Source organism: Phascolarctos cinereus, unplaced genomic scaffold (genome assembly GCF_003287225.1).
Source record: "Phascolarctos cinereus isolate Bilbo 61053 unplaced genomic scaffold, phaCin_HiC Scaffold_1;HRSCAF=81, whole genome shotgun sequence".
NCBI classification, from domain to species: domain Eukaryota; kingdom Metazoa; phylum Chordata; class Mammalia; order Diprotodontia; family Phascolarctidae; genus Phascolarctos; species Phascolarctos cinereus.
Window position 1 is genome coordinate 238,948,358 of NW_027555514.1, and position 24,882 is coordinate 238,973,239.

Consider the following 24,882-nt stretch of genomic DNA (forward strand, 5'->3'; position numbering starts at 1 on the left):
AGAGTTGCAAATTGAAGAACACAGGCAATATTTGCTCTTTTCACTCTATTTTTTGTCACATTTCATCATCTTCAATATTCATACTCTTCCTGACCATGTTCACAATGGGCTAAATGCTTCGTAGAGTCTTCTCTGTGCACTTAGTGTCTGTCTCACCCAATGACTCCAACAATGTTATCCCAATTTCTATGTACTTAATGGGTTAAAATCTAGTCTAAATCATAGCTCATAAGCCTCCATCAATGTTATCATTTTTGTTAGTCATTCAGAGGACACACAGTTATAAACAAAGGCATTTAATGTACTACCAATAGAAGAACAACAGAGCACTATTTCAAAACCTCTGCCCCCACCCTGTACCTTCAACCACTACCAAAAAACTAGAGCTGACTGCAAAGGACACACACAACTTCAGAGGCATCAGTGATAGGAGTGGAAATACATAGGAATCATGAAAAAATACAAACATGTTAAAAACACGTTTAACCAGGAAACATGTGGAGCCAGGTTATATTTTGCCTTTAACAACGTAGAACTTCTGCTTCATCTCTATTGGATTTTGCCTGTCTGCTGTTCCCCATTAGATGCAACATCCGGACATTTTGTGTCTCTTCCTGTTGGTCTGAGTTATGTAGCTGTTTTCAACAATTCCGAATACTATGCCTTCCCCACAAAGGGACTGCCATGATTAAGAAACTTTCCTCAACACAGGAAGACTGTAGCATCTTTATCCAGATTTCAGACTTGTCAATGAACCACTTCTCAGTCAAATTGCATCACAAAAGGTAGCCTAGGTTAGGTTGGTCTACTCTTTCTCCTTTGGTTTCTCATCTGACTTTGGATCAGAATGGCATTTTAGCTCTAAGATTTTACTGGAGCAAATATTCCCAGGCTTTGCTTCTTCAAATAGAGGAGCTGAGTGAAATGGTGGTGATGAAAATTCTTTCAACCTCATCCTACCATACTCCTCAGTTCTATGCATATCACAAAAATTGATCTGTTGGATAAGACTGAAAAGTTTGGTGGCTTTAATCCTACCTCAGGCAATAGTTCTCTCTATATGTGGGTTCTCTATATGTACTTTATTTTACCTCTACATCAACTCTTCTAAATAGTAATTGGGGCAGACAAAATTACTTCTAGAGTCCCTTCTACCTATAATGTTCTTCCTCATTACATCACAGAACTAATGCTGGAAGAAACCTTGGAGATCGTCTAGTTCAATCCCTTCATTTCAAAGAAATAGAAAATGAGGAAGGTCTCTAGGGGTCCAATCACTTCCTCCAGCTATAGGAAGTGGCAGAGTCATTCACCTCCAGATTGCATGACTCCATATCAAGTTTTCCTCCCACTTCCTTGCTAGTTGGTTGTTCATATCCCAGTGTGGAGAAGGTAAAAGTAGACCTACCTGAGACGGGAGAAGCATGTTGTGCTAATCTATAGGTTTACTTTAGTAACAGGAGGTTTCTCTGATCAAGGCCTGATATCTTTTTTTTATTTTTCCAATTTCATATGAAGACCATGTTTAACATTCATTTTTTAAAAGGTAATCTATTTTTTTTACTTTATTTTTAACTTATGGAATAAAATAAGAATTTCCATGACATAGTACAATAAAATGATCGTACATGAAACTGCAAATATACTACATACAACTTGCTATTGCTTTCAAATATACAATGAAATTATCTTGTAAATTTCTTTTTTCCATTTTTTTCTTCCCTCTGCCCATGCCCTAGAAATGGCTACGATTAACACAAATTATTATTCTTAATACTTCTATGCATAAATTATTCTACACATACATCTATTTATCAGTTCTTTCTCTATCTGGATGCAGACAGCATCTTTTTCCATATGTTCTTTGTAACTAATTTGGGTATTTTTAATAGTTAAAATAACTTATTAGCTCAAAGTCATTCTTAAAACAATGTTGCTCTTAATGTAAATTAAAATTCATTTAAAAATTGAGTTCCAAATTGTCTTCCTTTCTCCTTCTCTTTTTAAAATGGTAAGCAATTTGCTATAGTTTATGCATGTACAATCATGTAAAATTTTCACATTAGTCATGTTGTGAAAGAAGAAATAGGCCAAAAGAAAAGAAATGCAAAAAATAAAGTGAAAATAGTATGCCTTAGCATTTTCCATCATGAGACCTTTGGAACTGTCTTGGATCATTGCATTGCTGAGAAGAGCTAAGTCGATCATTGCACAGTGTTAGTGATATTACGTACAATGTTCTCCTGGTTCTGCTCATTTCACTTTTCATCAGTTCTTGTAAACTTTTCCAGGTTTTTCTGAAATCTGTCTACTCATCATTGCTATTGTGCTATAGTACAATAGTTTCAGTGCATTCACATACCACAGCTCATTAAGCCATTCCTCACTTGATGGGCCTCCCCTCAATTTCCATTTTTTTGCCACCACAAAAATAGCTGTTTTAAATAATTTTTGTATATGTGAGTACTTTTCTCCTTTTAGTGATCTCTTTGGGATACAGAACTAATAGTGATATTGCTGAGTCAAAGGCTATGCATAGTTTTGTAGCCGTTTGGGCATAGTTCCAAATTGCTCTCCAGAATAGCTGGATCTGTTCACAACTCCTCCAACAGTGCATAGTGTCCTAATTTTCTCACTTCCTCTCCAACATTTATTATTTTTTCTGTCATATCAACCAATCTGAGAGGTGTGAGGTGGTGCCTCAGAGTTGTTTTAATTTGCATTCCCCTAGTCAATAGTGATTTAGAACATTTCTTCATAAGACTATAGATAGTTTTGATTTCTTCATCTAAAAACTACCTGTTCATATTTCTTGACAATTTATCAATTGGGGAATTCATTGAATTCTTATAAATTTGACTCAGTTCTCTATATATTTGAGCAATGAAGCTTTTATCAGAAATACTTGCTGTAAAGATTGTTTCTAACATTTCTGCTTTCCTTCTCATGTTGGTTGCTTTGGTTTTGTTTGTGCAAAACCTTTTAAATTTAACATAATCAAAATTATTCATTTTACATTTGGTAATACTCTCTATTTCTTGTCTGGTCATAAATTCTTCCTTTCTTAATAGATGTAAGAGGTAAATTATTGCTTGCTCTCCTAATTTGCTTCTGGTTTGACCCTTTATGTCTAAATCATTTACTCATTTTGGGCTTATCTTGGTATACAGTGTAAGATGTTGGTCTAAACCTAGTTTATGCCATATTGTTTTCCAACTTTCCCATCAGTTTTTGCCAAATAGTGACCTCTTATCCCAGAAGCTCTGGTCTTTGGGTTTATCAAATATTAGGTTACTATTATCATTTATTACTGTGTCTTGTGTACCTTGTGTACCTAATTTTTCCACTGATCCACTACTCTATTTCTTAGCTAGGACCAGATTTCTTTTTTGATGGTTACCACTTTAGAATATAGTTTGAGATCTGGTAACTTTCCTTTGCATTTTTTCACTAGTTACCTTGATATTCTTGACCTTTTAGGCATAACTGTCATTTTTATTATATTAGCTCAGCCTACCCATGAGCTATTGATATTTTTCCATTTGTTTATATCTGACTTAATCTGTGTGAAAAGTGTTTTATAATTCTGTTCAGACAGTTTCTGAATTTATCTTGACAGGTAGATTCCTAAGTATTTTATATTGTCTACAGATATCATAAATGAAATTTCTCTTTCTATCTCTTGCTGCTGGGGTTTGTTGGTAATATATAGAAATGCTGATGATTTATGTGGGTTTATTTTCTATCCTGCAACTCTGCATATAATTGGGCAAAGTAATTCCTAATGATTGTTTTAATTTCCTCCTAATTAGTGGTGAATTCTTTTTTTTTTCATTTTTGACACTGGGAATTTGATTTTCTTCTTTCTATTTTTAATCAAATTAACCAATGGTTTATCTATCTTATTGTTTTCCCCCCATAAAACAAGATCCTAGTTTTATATATCAGCTCAACATTTTTCTTACTTTCAATTTTATTAATCTCACCTTTGATTTTTCAGGATTTCCAATCTGGTGTACAACTGGGGATTTTTAATTTGTTCTTTTTCTATTTTTTAGTTGAATGATCAATTCATTAATCTGCTCTTTCTCTATTTTGTTGATATAAGAATTTAAAGAAAAACTTTTTTCCCCATAAGTATTGCTTTGGTTGCAGCCCATAAATTCTTGTATGTTGTATGATTATTGTAATATATATATATGTAATATATATGTGTGTGTGTGTGTGTGTGTGTGTGTGTGTGTGTGTGTTTATTTATTTTTTATTGTGAAGCAATTGAGGGTAAGTGACTTGCCCAGAATCACACAGCTAGTGAGTGTTATGTGTCTGATGCTGTATTTGAACTCAGGTCCTCCTGACTACAGGGTCAGTGCTCTATCTACTATACCACCTAGCTGCCCCTATTGTCATTCTTTTTAATGAAATCATTGATTGTTTCTATGATTTGTTCTTTGGACTACTTATTCTTTAGGATTAGATTGTTTACTTTTGAATTATTTGTTTTCTTTTTAAAAAATATATTTATTAATTTTTAGTTTTCAAAATTCACTTCCAAAAGATTTTGAGTTCCAAATTTTCCTCTTTTTTCTCCTCTCCCCCACCCGAAGATGATGCGTAAATTGATATAGGCTGAACATCTGCATTCATATTAAACCTATTTTCACATTAGTCACGTTGTAAAGAAGAATTAGAACCAATGGGAGAAACCATGAGAAAGAAGAAACAACAACAAAAAGAGATAAAACACATAATATACTTTGATATGCTTTCAGACTTCATAGCTCTTTTTTTTATAGATGTGGACAGCATTTTCCATCATGAATTTTTTGGAATTGTCTTAGATCTTTGCATTGCTGAGAAGAGAGAAGTCTATCAAAGTTAGTCATCACTCAATGGAGCTGTTACTGTGTACAATATTCTCCTGGTTCTGCTCACTTCACTCAGTATCAGTTCATATATGTCTTTCCAGGCTTGTCTGAAGTCTGTCTGCATTTCTTATAGCACAATAGTATTCCATTACATTCATATACCATAACTTGTTCAGCCATTCCCCAACTTATGGGCATCCTCTCAATTTCCAATTCTTTGCCACCACAAAAAGAACTGCTATAAATATTTTTGTACATATGGGTCCTTTTCCCATTTGTATGTTCTCTTAGTGATATAGCCCTAGAAGTGGTATTGCTAGGTTAAAGTGTATGCAGAGTTTTCTAGCCCTTTGACCATAGCTCCAAATTGTTCTCCATAATGGTTGGATTAGTTCACAACTCCATCAACAACGCATTAATGTTCCAATTTTCTCACATCTTGTCCAACATGTATCATTTTCCTGTTTTGTCATGTTAGCCAATCTGATAGGTATGATGTGGTACCACAGAGTGGTTTTGATTTGCATTTTTCTAATCAATAGTGATTTAGAATATTTTTATATGATATAGATAGCTTTAATTTCTTCCTCTGAAAACTGCCATTTGTCGATTGGGGAATGACTTGTATTCTTATAAATTAGACTCAGTTCTGTATATATTTTAGAAGTGAGGCCTTTATCAGAGACACTGGTTGTAAAAATTCTTTCCCAGTTTTCTGCTTCCCTACTAATCTTGGTTGCATTGGCTTTTTGAAAAAGCTTTTCAATTCAATGTAATCAAAATAATCCATTTTGCTTTTAATAATGTTCTTTATCTCTTGTTTGGTCATAAATTCTTCTATTCTCCTTAAATCTGACAGATAAACTATTCCTTTCCAATTAATTTTAATCTTTCTTTTCACTGCTCTTTATTGAATGTAATTTTATTTCATTATGATCTGGAAAGGATGCTTTTAATAGTTTTGCTTTGCTACATTTGATTTTGAGTTTGTCATGCTCTATATGTGGTCCATTTTTGTGTAGGTACCATGTAATGCTGAGAAAAATGTATATTCTTTTCTATCCCCATTCAATTTTCTTCAGGGGTTTGTCACATCTAACTTTTTAAAAATTCTATTCACCTCCTTAACTTTTTTTCTCATTTATTTTGTGGTTAGATTTATCTAGTTCTGAGAGGGTAAAGTCGAGTTCCTCTACTAGTATAGTTTTGTTGTCTATGTCCTCTTGTAACTCATTTAACTTCTTTTTTTTTCAGTGAAAGATATTAGAACATCAACAGGGGTTGAGTGATATTTAAAGACCCAACACATTGGTCAGACTCTTAAGGAATGTGAGCATTTGTATCACTAATGCAAGTGGGCCAGATCTTAAGAATCTGAGCCCTTGCTTGGCTAGATGCTTAAAGAATCTGAGCCCTCATTTAACTTCTTTGCCTATCAATTGGGGAATGGCTGAACAAGTCGTGGTATATGAATGTAATGTAATACTATTGTGCTATAAGAAATTATGAGCAGGCAGATTTTCAGAAAAACCTGGACAGACTTACATGAACTGATGCCGAATGAAGTGAGCAGAACTAAGAGAACATTGTACACAGTAACACCAACATTGTGTGATGATCAACTTTGACAGATTTGGCTCTTCTCAGCAGTACAATGATTTAAGACAATTCCAAAAGACTCATGATAGAAAATATTATCCCCATCCAAAGAAAAAACTATGGAGTCTGAATGCATACTGAAGCATATGATTTTCACCTTTTCTTTTCTTTCTTTCTCTTGGTTTTTCTCTTTTGTCCTGAATCTTCTTTCACAACATGACTGATGTGGAAATAAGTTTAATATGATTGTACATATATAACCTACATTAGATTGCTTGCCTTCTCAAGGAGGAGGAATGAGAGGATGGGAGGGAGAAAAAAAGTTTGGAACTCAAAATCTTATAAAAGTGAATGTTGAAAACTTTCTTTACATGTAATTGGAAAAAAAATATTTTTTAAAAGAATGTGGATGCTATACCAGTTGGTACATATATGTTTAGTATTGATATTTCTTTATTGTCTATGGTACCTTTTAGCAAGATGTAATTTCCTTCTTTATCTCTTTTGGTTAGATCTATTTTTGTGTTTGCTTTGTCTAAGATCATGATTGAAACCCTTGTTTTTTTTCTTCACCTTCATAATTGTTTCTGCTCTAGCCCCTCACCTTTATTTTATGTGTGTCTCTCTGCCTCTTGTAAACAACATAATGTAGGATTTTGGTTTTAAGCCACTCTACTATCCACTTCCATTTTATGGGAGAGCCCATCCTATTCATATACACAGTTATGATTACTAACTGTGTATTTCCCTCTGTTCCATTTTTTCTCCAGTTTATCCTTCTTTCTCTCTTCCCCTCTTCACCAGCCCCTTCCTTCATACTTCCTAGTAGGTAAGATAGATATCTATCCCCAACTGATTATATGTTTATTCATTCTTTGATCCAATTCCCACGAGTGTAAGGTTCAAGTGATGCTCACATCCCATCCTTCCGTCTTTCCCTTCTGATTCTCTCTTAGTGAAAAAGCATGATTTAATCCCATATGTACTTAGTTTAGTCCCTTTGTACAAGCTTTGTGTCAGGCCTACCAATCAGCATACCAAAAGAACATACCTAAATTCTTAAACTACCCACTAAAACAAAACAATGCATAAAATGGCCCAAGATTTAAATCACTAAAAGGTTGGACTGAAGTTCTATGTGACATTTCCTATTTTCCCTTACAGAGTTCAGACCACCTTTTATATTTCTCCCACTTGCTAATTCAGCACAGAAGAACTTGGGGTCAGTTTATTTCACCTCCAAGTCCTAAGAAAATGATTCTTAGCAATGCAATCACGGTAAAAGAATCCCACTGCAATAAAACAATTGGGAGGTCTTGCATGTCCACTAGAGTATGATTTTACCTGTATTACCAATTTGAATTGCTAAAGGCATAAAAATGCATGTATCTGTGCTGTGGAAAACATCACATTGTGGAAGTCAGTCTGTTTTGGGGAACTGACCTGACAATCAGAATAAAACGACTTCTTGGGCTGCTGGATTGTTTGTAGTCAATGATTATCAAGCTGAGTAAAAGAATTGTTGATTTGGCAGCACATGTAAATTAAATCTTTGGGAAATTGGAGATTAAAGTCCACCCACACATTCATCAAGGAAATACCAAAGGTAGAAAATCCATTAAAAAATATTTGTGGAGTAAGAAGAACAGGTATTTTTGGTGTTTAGAATCGATTTGGATTGGTTAGTTTCTTTTGGACTCCTTCTTCTGGAGACTCTATCCAAACTATAACCCTAACCCCAGATCCCAAATGGGGCTGAGACAGTACAATTGGTGGGAGGAGGAGGACACTGAATATTGTCCTAAGTCATCATGTCTAAAATGAGAGCCCTTCAAAAGCTAAATCATTACATAGAATACACTTCTTGGCTACCAATTTCTGCCATTATCTAAATCAGGCCTGTACAACATAGGGCCCCTGGGCCACTTGCCACAGGCCAAAACATTTTGGGGAGTTGGGAGGGAAGGGCCACCACTGGGCACTCTCTCCTGTTTGTCACATGATGCACAGCAACCAACCATTGTCTGTCTCTCTCTAGTTACCTTTACTTGGAAAGAGGACAGCTGAAAACCTATCTGCAGCATGAAGAAGTTTAGCCTATTTTAATTTTGGCCTGTACCCACTGCCAAGTTGTGCAGGTCTGATCTAAATCTTCAAGGCAGCACACCCTAAATCTTCAAAAGCTCAGCTGACAATGTCACACCATTTTTATTTCCCCCATACAAAATCTGAAAGTATTTTAGGAGCAAATGAAGTCCTGGAGTAATGTTCTTTCTTCCAAAACATAACATGGCATCAAAGATCCAATCCACTTTCCCCTTCCTCCCTGCTTTTTTTTTTTAAAGCTTAAAGGTAGCTCACCATTTAAATCACTGTGAGAAGTTTTTAGTTTTTTTTTTTTTATTGAAGTCGTATCATGTTCTGCTTCTTTGCTGGATATTCATTCTGCTCATATTCTCAGTGCTTGTCATTTTGACTGCCCCAGGCTAATGCTCTCCAGCTTAAAAATATGAGTTGAAGGAAATTGACTTCTGGCTCTGATCATAATAGAACAAATGGCAAGTCTCCAGGTCCCCTAAAGTGCCATAACACTGATAATATTTGCATGTTTAGGATTAAATGTGAGGCAGCAGGAGTACCTGCAGTTATAAGGGCCCTGCTACAACATAGTGAAGAAAGGTCTACAAATTCTTAAGGGTTCAAGTTACTAAATTGTAAGCCAGTTTCTCATAGTAAAATTTATTTTCAAATAAAAGGGCATTGTTGGATTTTATTCTGAAAAATTTAAAAACAATTTAAATTTTGAGAATGTACTATTCTTGCACTCAGTGTTCTTATTTAACATGAAATTGTTCTCTTTGGCTCAGTTTTAGCCATGCACTTAGGGTTTTTTCCCCCACTAAAATTTTGGTCAGAAATCCACTTATACTAAAATGTGACAGAACAACTAAAGGCCTTTACAACCTGGCCCCTTCCTACTATTGCAGTCTTTTTATACTTTACTTCCCCGTATTCTCTACCATCCAGAGATACTGTTCTTGCTGTTCTTCACACAAGACAATACATTTTCTGACTATGCATCTTCATTGGCTGTTTCTTATGCCAAGAATGTTCTGCTAGGTCACCTCAAGCTCCTATGTTCCCTTGATTCCTTCAAACTCAGCTTAAATCTCACCTTCTTTCTGAAGGAGGCTTTTCCTTACATCACTCCTCCCACTCTACCCCTCAGTCCCTTTTCTCTGAGTCACATTTTTTTTAAACATTGCTATTGTCTTGTTTGTAAAGTTATTGTTGTTTGTCCTGTGTATTAAAAGAGAACCAAGACATTAGGATAGTGATATCTTGACATGCACATAAATTGGATCCAGATGAGGCAGAGCTGCACAAAGTCTTCAGGCTCACTCTTTCCTTCAGAGCCATTGTAGTCCGTTATGGGCAGTTATTTGCATATCATCTCTCCCATAAGAATGTGACCTCCTTAAGAGCAGGTGCTCTATCTTTGCCTTTCTTTTTATTCCTTACCTGTTCTTACCACAGTGCATGGAAATTAGTAAGCAATTAACAGATGCTTGTTGACTGACTGATTATAATAAAAGTTGAGAAATTTTGCTATAAATAAAAAGGGAAAGTACAACCCAATTCTTTTTTAATATTGAATATAAAAGATCATTAAAAAGTGTCACTTTTTTAAAATACCTATGTCATTAAATATATGTGAGCTCAATGATTACAAATGAAGTTACAGAAATTTACTCCTGATTTGGTATTCCGATTGATAACAATACCTCAACTCAAATTCACTGAGCTCTGAGGGAGAGAACACATTCTTTTCTTCAAGAAGAAAACCTTTCCTAAGTTCCCACTTCCTCAAACCAAGGCTTGCCTACCATTTATAAAAACATGACAAATTTTTCCATTCTTAACATCATCTGCAAGAAAACAGCCAGACTGAAACTGATTTCTTGGTTATTTTTCTTTCTGATTTGATATACTTTGTCATTTTCCTACCCTTCATAATTTCAAGATCCACAAGCTCCAAAATATTGCAGACATATGCACATATGAGAAATGTTGCATTGGGCAATCTTATATTCATACATTTTGGTCATATCACCAACTACCTGGTATTGGGACAACAAATTCCATCATTTTAATGTGGTAATAAGTCAGTCATAGCTCTTAGGCTTAATAATGAAAGCAACATGACAGAGGAAAACTACTAATGAATGCTTTCAGTAAAAGTGAATGTAAATGAGAAAATCTGGTGTCATATATCATTCACTTTTTTGGTATAAATAGCTCCATTAAATGTATTTTTAATGGAAATATACTAAACAACAAACTGTTTCTTTCAAACCTTTCCTTTCATTTTAGTTGATACTGATGGATGTATTAATATGCCTTAGAGCCTTACATATTATCATATACAATCAGAAGAAGAAGGCCCTCAGAACCTTCTGTACTCACTAGGGAAATGTGACAGTTTCCTTCTCCTTTGTCTTTAAAAGGAATTGTGCTTCTCTCCTGGGGCTAAAAATCAGAGCAGTAAGCTACTAAGGGAATTCATAGTGGTCTTGAGTATGAAAGCCAAAGCTGTTGCTAAAATCCTGAGGTAATAGTGAGAACTGAATTATGGTAAACTGATTTGGGGCTGAATAGATCATGTCTTTCCATGGTATGTGTCTAAACCTTAGCTTAAGTGGCAAAGAAATTGGGATTGTATAGGTTGGGCCTGGGGAAGATAAAATAAATTGAGCCTATTTGAAACCCTCCTCTGATTTTAACTTTAAGCCTCTGACAGAATAAAGAAGCAGATATTGAGATAGGCATATAAAATAAAATTAAAGGTTGTTATTTTGAATGGTATTTTTTTTAATGTTTAGGTGTCATTCCAACATGAGAATAAAAGATGGTCCTATTTTAAAAGAAAAAAAACATTATGTAAATATCAAGTAAGGAAAATGCTTTATGAGTTTAAAATGAAAACATATTTGACTTTCGTGGATGGTTGCTTTCGGGGAGCACATTATTAGATGTCCCTAGTATCACTTTCTCCAAGCTCATTTCTGATTGGAAATAATAAAATTTCTTCTTGCTTATACTAATCAGTAATCACCAAGATCAGATTGGAATAATTCAGTGCCTTTTTTTGGGAAGGAGGGGTTCAAAGGCAGGGAAGAATTTCACACATTTTTGGAGTGGTTCTCAGGTGCAGAGAAAGAATATGACAGTTTGTGCAAGTGATAATTAAAGCCAATAATAACCTAGATGTATAATTTGGCTCAGAGACTGAGAAAGCCTTATTTCACCACTATCTCTATCTCTGGGTTGAGATACTCTCTCACTTGTGAATCAGGCTAAATCTGATAATTATTCTTTAAGGAGTATGGTGTGAAGGGGTGGAGAGAGAGTTCTTACAAGATTTCAGTAAATTAATTTATTGAAATACACATATATGTACATATAAATATGACATAAATTTGATTAAATATTTATATATTATATAAATACACACATACATGTGTATATATGTATGTATATGTAAATATACTTTTTTCTCCTTTGAATAAAAAAAGAAGTTATGATTTGAGTAACTGAGATACTCAAACTCAGAGTTTTCAGAATGAACTAGGAGGGAAATGTATCATTCATTGAACAGGGAAAGAAGGAATGGTATAAGAACAATTATTCACCAAGATATTTTTAATTAGTTCATTTTAGCAAGAAAAATTCAAATCCTACTATTTGGTGCGCAGATGTTAAATATTTAGATCCAGGAAATATATTTTAGAGATTCACATTCAATATTAGTGTTTTTGTAAGGTATTGATTGGCTGCATTTCCAAGAGAAACCCTACTTTCTGTTATACTGTGGATTGGAAACAATTGGGAAAAACAACAAAATCAACACAACTTGTTTCAATATAAGTCAGTAATGGGATTGATTTAAAAAGTTATTATTTCCAAGGCTGAGTTTAGCTAGCATTAAAACAAATAATAACATTAATTGGTGTTTTGTTTTAAAGCAGTCAAGCAGAAAATTCGGTTTTATATATGGACTCTTAGATTTTCTCTCCTCCCTTTTACAATTTTTCTGCATGACATAAGGCATAAACTAAAAGCATAGGCTTTATATTCAGATGATCAAAATTCAAATCATACTTCTCTGTCACTTGGGCAAATCACTTAACATCTCTGGATCTCAGTTTCCTTATCCAGAAAATGAGGGAGTTGAATTATATAGCCTCTGAGTTTATTTATGAGTCCATATGCAATCAATCTGTCAGCATGGGATTTGGATTCAAGAAAACCTGGTTTGCATCCCATGTATGAGAATTAATTAGCTCTGCAAAGAGGAACTTTGATTGCTTCTGCATGAGGAATCCCTTCTGTGGAGTTTCCCTCCACCATCACAGACTGAAACAAGTTGGTGATTCCGTAGATAAATCTCAGTCATTTGCATGAGGCCTAGTAATTTGCTCAAGGTCACATATGTAGTAAATGTCAGAGATGGGATTTGAACAGTCTCCCACTGTATCCACCAGGCAAAGTAATTTATTTGCCTTAGAATACCTTTTTATGTTTGTGGTTACATTTTAATAAAAATTTTTAGAAGATCATGTGATGTATATATGTGATAGATAATACAATTTAAAGCTGGTAAAGTCACCAAATAATCATAGATTAAAACAAAGAGAGATAACTAATAGTGCAGATTTTTTTCCCTTTCCACTTCTTTATTGTTAAAGTTTTACTGATGATTTTTGCTTTCATATTATTGTCATTTCACTACCAATAACCTCACATTTTTTGTATTGGACTCTCCCTTGTGACAAGGAAAAATTATCTGATACAGTGAATATGTGTCACACGGTATAGAATATGTTTCCTAGTAGGCTCTACATCTCTGCCAAAAGAAAGAAGATATGTTTTATCAGTTGTTCTCTGGGGCCTTCACTGACCATCCATTATTCAGAGCTCAGCTTCCTTCATCTTTTCATTTATGTAATTTTAATCCTTATGTAGTATTCTCTTGGTTCTACTTATTTTACACCACTTCATTTCATTTAAATCCTCCCTCATTTCTCTGAATTCCTTCCATTTACCATTTCTTACTGCACAGAAATCCTCCATTCCACTAACAGATCATAGTTTTTTCAGCCATCATTAGTGACATTGTTTCTACTTCTTTGCTACCAAAAAGAGTGCTGACATAAATATTTTGGTAAATTATAAGATGCATGTTGGCGTCTTTGTCTATCGTGAAATTGCTAGCCAAAAAATACGGACTGTTTAGTCACTTTTTCTTGCGTAACTTGTCATTTGCATAACTTGTTGTATCCCCCATGAGACTGTAAGCTCCTTGAAAGCATGGACTATCTTTTACCTCTTTTTGTATCCCCAGTGCTTAGCAAAGTGGTTGGCATATTGCATGCACTTAATAAATGTTATATTGCTTGACTGGGGAATGACACTTAGATATTTGTACCAATTCCATGAATATTTGGGATATCAGTTTTTCTTAGTGATATTTGGCACAAATGTTTTCCCCCCACTCTTCCAATTTCTTTTCTTTTCTTTTCTTTTCTTTTCTTTTCTTTTCTTTTCTTTTTTCTTTTCTTTTCTTTTCTTTTCTTTTCTTTTCTTTTCTTTCTTTTCTTTTCTTTTCTTTTCTTTTTTCTGGCTAGGGATTGGAGTTATGTAACTTGCCCAGGGTCACACAGCTAGTGTTATGTGTCTGAGCCCGGATTTGAACTTAGGTCCTCCTGAATCCAAGGACAGTGCTCTATCCGCTGCATTACCTAGCTGTCCCACACTCTTCTAATTTCTTAATTGATTTTATTTACACAAAAAATTTCAACTATTGCATAGAAAAATTACCTACTTTATGGTTTATGTTACCTTTAATCCCTTATTGGTTAATGAGTTTTCCCTCTTGTCACTGTGGTATATGATGTGAGATACTGGACAAATTTAATTCCTACCGTATCGTTATCTATTTTTTACAGTAATTTTTCAAAAGGGAATATTTTTCAAAGCAATATTACTAGGTCTTATTAAAAATGGGTTATTATTTTCATTTGCTTCATTTTCTTACTTTACAAGTACATTCCAATGATGTGGGCAGCTAGTTGGCACAGTGCATAGTGTCAGTCTTAGAGTCAGGATGGGTTGAGTTCAAATCCAATCTCAAGACACTCACTAGTTGTAGGATCCTGCGCAGGTCACTTAACCTGTTTGCATTGATTTCCTCAAGTGTAAAATTGGAATGGTCTCAGAGTTGTTGTGAGGATCAAATAGATATTTGTAAAGTGCTTAGCCCAGTGAACATAGTAGGTGCTCTATAAATGTGAATTATTATTATTGTTATTATTACTTACATTGCTGAACTAGTATCAAGGTTTTGATGACTACTTCTGGATTATATAAATGTGCATTTATTTGCCCTGTTTTCCATTATTTTCTTTGAGATTTTCAAGCTTTTGTTCTTCCAAAAACATTTTAAATTATTTTGCTTAGTGTTATAAAGTATCCCTCCATAATTTGATTACTATAGCATTAAATCTACAAGTTGATATAAAAGCATAAATATTAATACATATAGATATTGATACAATAGTATCTCTACTTATTTATCTAAGACTGCTTTTATTTCTATAAAGAGTATTTTCTAGTTTCATTTACATGAATTGAATGTTTCTCTATTTCTTGGTTGCTCAGTTTCAAGATATTTTATGCATCCTATGGTTACAGTGAATAGAATTTATCTGGTTATTACTCTTCCTGGTTTTTGACAGTACTATATACATATGCGAGTAATTTTTACAGATTTAGTTTATACCTTGCTACTTTGTTGAAGTAGCCGTTAGCACTCTCATTGTGTTTCTTTCCTGATTATATAGACTTTGCTTTTCATTTTAGTCTTTGGGTTTATTGATAAAACTATCGCTTCTAGAACTGTATCAAATAATTGTGGAGAAAGAAGTCATTCTTGCTTATCCCCTATTCATACTGAAAAAAATATCTAGTGTTTCTCAATTAAAACAGTGTCAGTTTTTGTTTTAATTATATGATTTAAATTAAATGAGTATTTTGTCAAAGCCATTTTTTGAACCTATTGAAATGATATCTACCCTATATTTGTTGTTTACACAATTTGTTTTGACAATTATTTTCCTGATAATGAGTGAATCTTGCATTGCAGGAGCAAATTTGACTTGTTCATAGTGAATTATTTTCAGCATATTCTATTGTAGTATCCTTGGAAAAATTTTATCTAACATTTTTGCATCAATATTTATAGGTGAGATTACTCTGTACATTTAACCCTTTGCTTCTCCTCCTACTTTGGGTGTCAGGACCATATTTTTCTTATAAAATGGGTTTGGTACAATGCGTTCTATCTCTATTTTTAGAAGAATTTTGTAGACCAAATTATTAATTGTTATTTAAATATTTGATGTAATTCACTTCTAAACCCTCCTGGTTATCCCACCTCCCTAGGTCTGAACCATTCCATTGGCAGGTCATTTAAGGATTGTTTGATGTCTTTCTCTCAGTTTGGGTTAATTAATATTTATATTCCTTGTTTGGATATTTTCTATGTTAATAGTCATTCATTATTTACTTTGAATCTTGAGTTTAAATGGCACATAATAGTAGTTTACAGTAGTTTCTGATAATTAAAAAAATTCCTTTCTACTTGTGATTTTAAAAAAATGTAATTTATTTCATCACTTTTTTTTAAAAAAATATTTATTTATTTATTTTGAGAGGCAGTTGGGGTTAAGTGACTTGCCCAGAGTCACACAGCTAGTAAGTGTTATGTGTCTGAGGCTCGATTTGAACTCAGAGTCCTCCGACTCCAGAGCTGGTGCTCTATTCACTGCAAGACTTAGCTACCCCTGATTTCCTCACTCTTAATCAGGTTACCTAGTGGTATATTGACTCTGTTAACCTTTTTTAATTTCAAGATTTGGTACATGATTTAGGATTAATGATTTGCTTATTTTGTAGTCTTTGTAATCATATACTCAATTCATTGACAATCTCATTATTTATTTTGTTAAGGTAACTGTTGAGACTAATATAATTTCTTTCACAGACATCTTTTGATGTATATCAGGTTTGACATGCTGTTTCATTTTTATTATTATCCTTAACATAGTTATTTATGATTTCACCTATTTGTTCTTCAAATCCTTCATTTTTCAGGCTATCAAGAATTATCTCCATTTTCACTAGCCCATGATCAGGTTTGGTAAAAGCTTTTTTAGGTGCTTAGAACTACATTTATTTTTAAATATTGATATTAAGAAGTATCTATAAGTTAGCCAAATCTTGTGCATGCAATAGTTCATGCAACATTTTCCTTTTGGTCATTTTTCTGTTTGATTTAAGCAGTTCTGAGATAGTAATATTAAATCTTCTATTATTATGGTGTTACTAGCAATATCTTTCTACTCTACATCTAATTTCTTCTTTTAAGATTTTAAGTGGCTAACTTTTGCACATATATATGTAATATAGTTACTTTAATTGTGTTTGTGCTTGTAAATCTAATATAATTTCTCTGTCTTTTGTCATTTTTTCCATATATATATATATATATATATATATACTTTATCTGATTTTTTTTGCCATCCCTGCTTTTTTAGATTTGTCTGAAGCATGATGGTTTATGTTCTATCTCATTTCATTCTTTATATGTCTATATAGTTATTTATTTGGAAAATTTATTTATTTGGAAATTTGTTGAAGTTTTGTTCCCTTATCCTTTATTTAAATTCTTACTTTTTTGTTAGGGAATTTAATCCATTGACATCCAAAGTTATATTTGATAAGTTTATGTACTTTAAATTTTTTCCCACAAACTACATCTCCTCTTTTAAGTTAGCATTCAGTTTTTGAAATTTGTTTTGCTTATACCAATCTGACTATAATCTTTCCCCCCAAATCTCCTTTAGATTAACCTGACGAATTTCCAAGTTCTTTGATTTTTCTTTTATTATTATTCTTTCTTTTGTTCACCTTTCCAGATCAGACAAGTGTAGAATACCTAATCTTCCTTGCCCACTCAACTTCATCTGTTCACCTACCTCATCAATATGCCATTGGAAATCCCCTTCAAAATAATATTTATAACAATAATATTAAAATTTGCAAAACTCTGTACATAAATAAAAATTCACAAGAAGTTTTATTTGTATTCTCCCCCCCCCCATTCTTGACCCCTTTCCAACTTTCAGGATTCTAAGAATGCAATTTTATTTATTTATCTTATTTTTAAATTTTAATATTTTACTTTTTCCCAATTATATATCAAGAAAAATTTTTAGCATCCATTTAAAAAAGATTTTGAGTTCCAAATTTTTCTCCCTCTTTCCCTCCCTTCCACTCTTCTGAAAATGGCAGGCAGTTTGACATAGTTTATACATGTGCTATTATGTAAAACATTTCCATATTATTCACAGTTGTGTAAGAAGAAACAGATCATAAGGAAAAAAAAGACCACAAGAAAGAATAAAGTAAGTGAAAATACTCTTTGATCTTCATTCGGAGTGTAACAGTTCTGTAGCTAGATATGGGTGGTATTTTCCTTCATGAGTCCTTTATACTTCTCTTGGATCATTTTGTGGCTGAGAAGATTGGAGTCATTCCAGTTGATCATCACATAATGTTGCTGATACTGTGTACAATATTTTCTTGGTTCTGCACATTTTACTTTGCATCAGTAGGAATACAATTTTAGATGGAAACAGTTGGATATAGTATGAATTGCTCTCTAAACCTGGTATAGGAAGCCTAATCTTTATTCTATACTCTCTGAGCAATGACTTAGAAGGTATGTGATGGCTTTCTGTTCCATAGTTGGATTTAGTATAAAGATACATGGCTGTCTTGTTAAAAATCATTTTCTAAATGTCCATTTCCTCCTCTTGTCCCTCTTCAAAGCAGAGCCCATTATGGTAGAATTGTCCCTTTTTCTTTTGCCTCTATTGCAATTTCCTGTCACTTGCTCAATCAGCATATGACAGATATTTTAAAAAATCATCAATAAAATAGAAAAAAAAGAATGGAGAAAATGCCTTGATGAAATCCAGGTACATCATGTTTAAAGTGTTAACTGTATCTGATAATGAATTGCTCAACTAACATTTATTAAGTACATAATATCTACCAGACACTGTGCTAAGTACAGGGAATACAAAGAAAGAAAATCCTTGGCTTTAGGAAGTTTACATTCTATTTGAGGAGATAGACTGTAAATAGCTAGGTAGATGCAAAATACTCTCAGAATAGATGGAGGTAGCCTTTGAGGAGAAGGTATTTGCAGCTGGAAGAATCAGAAAGAAATTCCTGCAGAAGTTGGTATCCAAGCTGAGTCTTGAAGGAATTTAAAGAGTCTAAGAGTCAGAGGCAAATGGGAAAACTATTTTAGGAATGGGAGAAAGCAGTTTAAAAGTTCAGGGAAAAAATGGAACTTTGTGTATTAAAAATGAAAATAGGAGAATATGGCTGGACCATAGAGTTTGTGGAGGGGACTAATGTGTAAGAAGACTAGAAAGTTGCCATTTATAACCTGTATATGATTTTGGCCATCACTTAACTTACCTGTGCCTCAGTTTCCTTGTTTGTAAAACCAGGGAATTGGACTACATGATAAAAAGTCATACTGGTGAGAAGGTTTGTCCTATCAATGAAGTCATTGAATTATAGTGGATGAAGACAGAATGGTCTATTGAAAGATGCAGTTTGGTGTAGTCAGAAGATGGACTTTTTGAGTCAAGAGGACCACAGTTCATATAGCAGTTTTTCCACTTTCTACCTGTTTGACCTTAGGCAAGTCACCTTCTTCCTTCATTTCTTGACCTTTAAATGAAGGGATTGGGTTAGATTTTTTTCTAATGCCCCCTATTTCCAAACATATGAACCTATAACAAATGTTTTCACTACCCTAGAAATCAATGAAGGGCAGTGGACTCAATTCTACCTTCCCCTCCTATAGGAGAGAGTAATCATATAAAGGTAGGATAAGCAAAATAATGATTGATGCAGGAGGGAATTAGAGGAGTGGTTTTGGGGATCCAAGGTTCACCTTCTTTGAGACACATTCTTGCCAAATAAATCCAAGATGATAACAACTGGAATTAATTAGCTGCATAATATATCTAATTATGTATGGTAATATTATAGAGTCTTATATCTGAAGCCATTTGAAAAATAATAGTATTCTGTACCTTAGTCCTTCTAGATTTTAGCTCTGTTTTTTTAACCTGAAGGAATTTTACCATAACCACATTTAGCTATAACTTGGGATAAAATCATAACTTTGAATTCAATTGTCAATGATCAGAAACTATCACTCTCCTGCTATTTTTTAAATACAGGAGATGATGACAAATAACCATGAAAAGATGGAAAATAACTTTATCAGAGAAGCCTCTCCTAAATTGGTTATCTTTATAGATGGTTTCTCAGAAGCACTAAACCTAAATTGAGCTATTCTAGGCATGCATAACTTTATTGTATCACCTTTTTCTTCTACGGCTAACCTTTTGTAACTAGCCATGATATGAAATATGAGTTTACAAGTGCCATAACTATCCATTTTAATGGATAATGATTAAACATAATTGAGTGCCAAATAATAATTCTTACCCTTTTGACCTATGTTGTTGTCGCCTTAATTTGATTTTAAATGATAGTTTAATGGTGAAATGAAAATTAATCAGACTCTAATTTCCTCCCCCGATGGGAAGTGTCAACAGAACAATAATAATCTTAACAAAGGCAACAACAACTGACATTTACACAGCATTTCACCATTTACAAGGAATTTTATACAGGCTATCATTTATGATCCTTATAAGAACTCGGTGAAGGAACTGCTATTATGTTCTTGGTATAGTTGAAGAAAAGGAGAAAGAAAAAACCTTAAAACAGAGTCACACAGCTAGTCTAAGACAGTCTTTGAACTCAAGTCTTTCTGACTTCTAGGCAGCTAGGTAGCGCAGTAGGGTAGAGTGCCAGGTCTGCAATCAGGAACTCTCATTGAGTTCAAATTTGGCTTGAGATATTTGCTAGCTATGTGACCCTCAGCAAGTCTCAACTCTGCCTCAGTTTCCTCATCTGTAAAAATAGCTGGAGAAGGGCATGGCAGACCACTTCAGTATCTTGGCCAAGAAAATTCCAAATGGGGTCATAAAGAGTTGGACATGACTGAACAGCTTTCTGACTTCAAATTCAACAATCTATTCACTGTATCATTTATGTGCCATCCATGTTTGTATTTTTGAGGACCCTTTTTCTATTTATATTCTCTGTCATTGTAAATCTTTCCTTGTTCATTCACTCTTTTCCTATCACCTACTAACAACTAGGTATCCCCCATCTTTTAGGTACCATCATGTGACCCTGTGATTCTTATATGCTGTTATCTGATACCTCTGTAAGTACTTAATGCAGACAAATTTCTAGAAAGTATTATCTACACTCAACTTCACATCTGACTTACTTCTCAATCCCTTTCAAAGTGGCTTCCAACTCCAACATTTTTATGAGTACTTCTTTCCAAATTTACAAATGAAAGCTAGCTTTACCACTAAATCCAATGTCCTTGTCTCAGTTTTTAATTCTTCTCTGCAGTTTTTGTATCCATTTACATTGTTTTACCCAGTTTCCTGTATACTTTCTCCTCTTTGACTTGTAGGATACCATACTGTTTCAATTTTCCACCTTCACAAATTACTATTCCTTCTTAATCAAAGTGTAGGAGTTCTCTAGGTCTCAGTCCTTAGACTTCTTCTATTCTGTCTTCACTTTGTCAATCTAGATAACCACATCAGCTGAATGGGTTCAATGATAACTTTTAGGCAGATAACTCCCACATCCACATATTCAGCCTAAATTCAGCCTTGCTTCTGTACCCATATCCCATAGGCATCTCAATCTCAGCATGCTTCAAATCAACTAACTTTATTTCCCCATTTCTATTGATGGCACCACCATATTTCTAGTTGTTCAAATTCATAACCTTGGAGTCAAACTTTACTTCTCTTTCTTTCTTTCTTTCTTTCTTTTTCTTTCTTTCTTTCTTTTTCTTTCTTTCTTTCTGTTTTGCTGTCTTTCTATTTCTTCCTTCCTTCCTTCCTTCCTTCCTTCCTTCCTTCCTTCCTTCCTTCCTTCCTTCCTTCCTTCCTCCCTTCCTCCCTCCCTCCCTCCCTCCCTCCTCCCTCCCTCCTTTCTTTGTTTCTTTCTTTCTTTCTTTCTTTCTTTCTTTCTTTCTTTCTTTCTTTCTTTCTTTCTTTCTTTCTTTCTTTCTTCCTTTCTTCCTTCCTTTCTTCCTTTCTTTCTTTCTGTGTCTCTGCCTCTGTGTCTCTGTCTCTTGTCATTGTTTTCATGGCTCTGTTTACTTGACTCTACATCAGTTCATGTAAATATTTTCTTGCTTCTCTGTATTTGTCATACTTGCTGTTTCTTAGAACATAATAATATTCCCTTACATTCTTGTGCCACAATTGGTTTAACCATTTAATAATCAGTGTATATCTTTTACTTATAATTCTTTGCTACTGCAAGTAAGAACTTCTATAATAAATATTTGGGCATATGTGGGGACTGTCTTCCTATACCTCCTTGGTATACATTCCCAGTAGTAAGTTCTCAGGGTCAAAGGGTATGGACATTTTATTCACTTTATTTAGATAATTCCAATTTACTTTCTAAATTTGTTGTACTAATTAACAACACCACTAATGATTCACTAATGTTCTTATCTTTCTCCAAACTCCATCATTGACTGTTCCCATCTTTGGTATTACCATCAATTTTCTTTGAATGAGGCAAAATCTCAGGGATGTTTTGTTATACATTTCTGTTATTATTAGTAATAAGGAACATTCAGTCATATAATTCTAATAGTTTGTAATTATTCTTTTGAGAATTGTTCATATCCTTCAACCACTTTCCTACTGCAGAATGGCTTTTAGTCTTCCAAGTTAGTTGTCTATATCTCTTATATACCAAGATACTTATTTGATAAAAGGGAAGGAAACAAGCATTTATTAAGCACCTACTATGTGACAGGCAATGTGCTAAGCACTTTGTAAATATAATCTCATTTGATCCTCAAAACTATATTGTAAGGTAGGTGCAATTATGATTCCCATTTTATAATTGAGGAAACTAAGGCAAACAGAGAGTAAATGATTTCCCATAACACACATAGATAATGCATTGATTAGGCTGGATTTTCACTCAGGTCTTTCTTTCTCCATCCAGTTCAAGCACTTTATCCCACATTTCATTGCTTGCTTTTTATTCTAGATGCATTATTTTTTGTGTATAAACTTTTCAGTTTTATATAATCAAATTATCTATTTTATCTTTTAAAATTGCTTACAAGAGCTGTGAAGTATATATAATTTATTTATTTTAATTGTATTATTTTTATATTCACATCCATTTATATATCCATTTTGAATTGATCATAGAATATGGCAGTAATCTGCCTTTTAAAAAAAACAAATTAATATAATCTAATGGAGGTAGGAATTAAGAAAAGCTAATCCAGGCTATCTGTTAGTGCCCTTGGAATTATTGGTGCTACAACTCTCCATTCTCCATTAGAATATTAACCTTTTGAGGGCAAGGAATTTTTAAAATGTTTGCTCAGAATCATTTGTATGTACTTGATAATTGCTTAGTGAAATAAATTTAATTGAATATAATTGACTTGAAATGAATCAAGGTCAATCAGGATTGAGCCCTAGTAAATTGGGTTTCCATATGTCATAGTAAAGAAAAATAAAATGGAGTATTGACACATGCATAATAATATGATGGCTGATTTATCAATAATTCTGTTCATACATTGAGTCTGTTACCTTTCCTCTCAAACCAGCCCCTCCTTTCAAATGTGCTGTTTAAGCTGAAAAAGTCACCATCCTTCCGGTGACATAGGTTCTAAAACTCTGAATCATCACTTGATTTTCCTATTCCTTTACTTCCATTTGCAATCAATTGGCATGGCTTGTTAAATATCCACAATATTTCTCTCATCTCCTTTCTAATCATATTGACAATACCCTAATTCAAGTTTTTAGTATTCTTACATACATCAATGTGATAGTTAACTTGTTTCTTTGCCCTTCCCTATTCCTTGTTCCTATATACCCTGTTACCAAAATAATCTTCCTATAGAACCGACCTGATCATGTCATCCTTCTGCTTAAATTCTTTCAGTGACTATTCTATAACAGTAAATCCACATTTGTATGCTGGCATTTAGGGTTAACTATTCCATGATCTTACTCTACACTCTTGTACTCTACAGATTTGAGCAGCAGAATGTCCCACATGATTAGGAAAATATTCTCCCCTTAACACTGCCTATTAAAAAGTTTTTATTTTTTCAGTGTTTGTGGTCAGGAGCTCCTACCTCCATGAAGTTTTCCCTGACCCTTCACCCACCCCTGAGATAAAATTGATTATGTAATTGCTAATTTTTCCTTTTTTCCTCCAAAATTTAATAGTTGCAATCAATTTATTAAAAGAGATGATTAGTTAGGCATCTGCAGTGGTGACTTCAACTTCTACACCTGGTTTAATGCTGATAGAAGTGATCTGTTCAACATTTCAGAAGGACTGTGCAAATCAATGAGGCGTTTGTGGATTCTCCTCTGGAACAGATCCCAAGTCTTTGAACCTTCACTGCAAGGGGTTTTTCTAGTTGTGATTCAAAGTGTCTTAGTGAGCATTTGAACAGGTCCCTTCACTTTCAAGTTCTTTTCTTTGGCTCCTCTAATTAGGTCAGCACACACTTTCTTAAAGGATTTCACATTGTGGCTGGTGAGGGTGATCTGGATTCTGTGAATGTCCACTTTGGCTCCACAAGGGTCTTGTCAGTGTCTTTGAATGCCATGACAGGGGAGTGGCTTCCTGACCTACTTATTCCTCGGTGAGAGCGAACAGCAGTGAGTTGGGAGGAGGAAAGGCTGTAGTGACAAAGATCTAATTGCTAATTTTTCAATTAAAATGTTTCTATTTTATTTTCAATTCCCAATTCTCCCCCTTCTTCAATTCCTCCCCCACCTTTTGAGAAGACAAGAAATGCAATACTCATCACACATATGAATCATGCAAAACATATTTCTACATTAGCTATGTCCTGAAAAAAAAAGAAAGAAAGAAAGAAAGAAAGAAAGAAAGAAAGAAAGAAAGAAAGAAAGAAAGAAAGAAAGAAAAAGTATGTTTCAATCTGTCCTCTGTGCTCATCAGTTCTCTTTTGAGTAGTGGACAGCATTTTTGATCATGAGTCCTTTGGAATTGTGGCAGATCACTGTATTTATCAGAATCACTACATCTTTCACAGTTGACTATCTTTACAATAGTGTTGTTACTGTTTAATTTT

The 24,882-nt window shown here is 33.8% G+C and overlaps 1 pseudogene; it reads right to left on the reverse strand.

Moving 5' to 3' along the window:
* Positions 1–24,035: 24,035 nt before the first annotated feature.
* Positions 24,036–24,393, reverse strand: LOC110195946 (small ribosomal subunit protein uS10 pseudogene; annotated as a pseudogene).
* Positions 24,394–24,882: the final 489 nt, after the last annotated feature.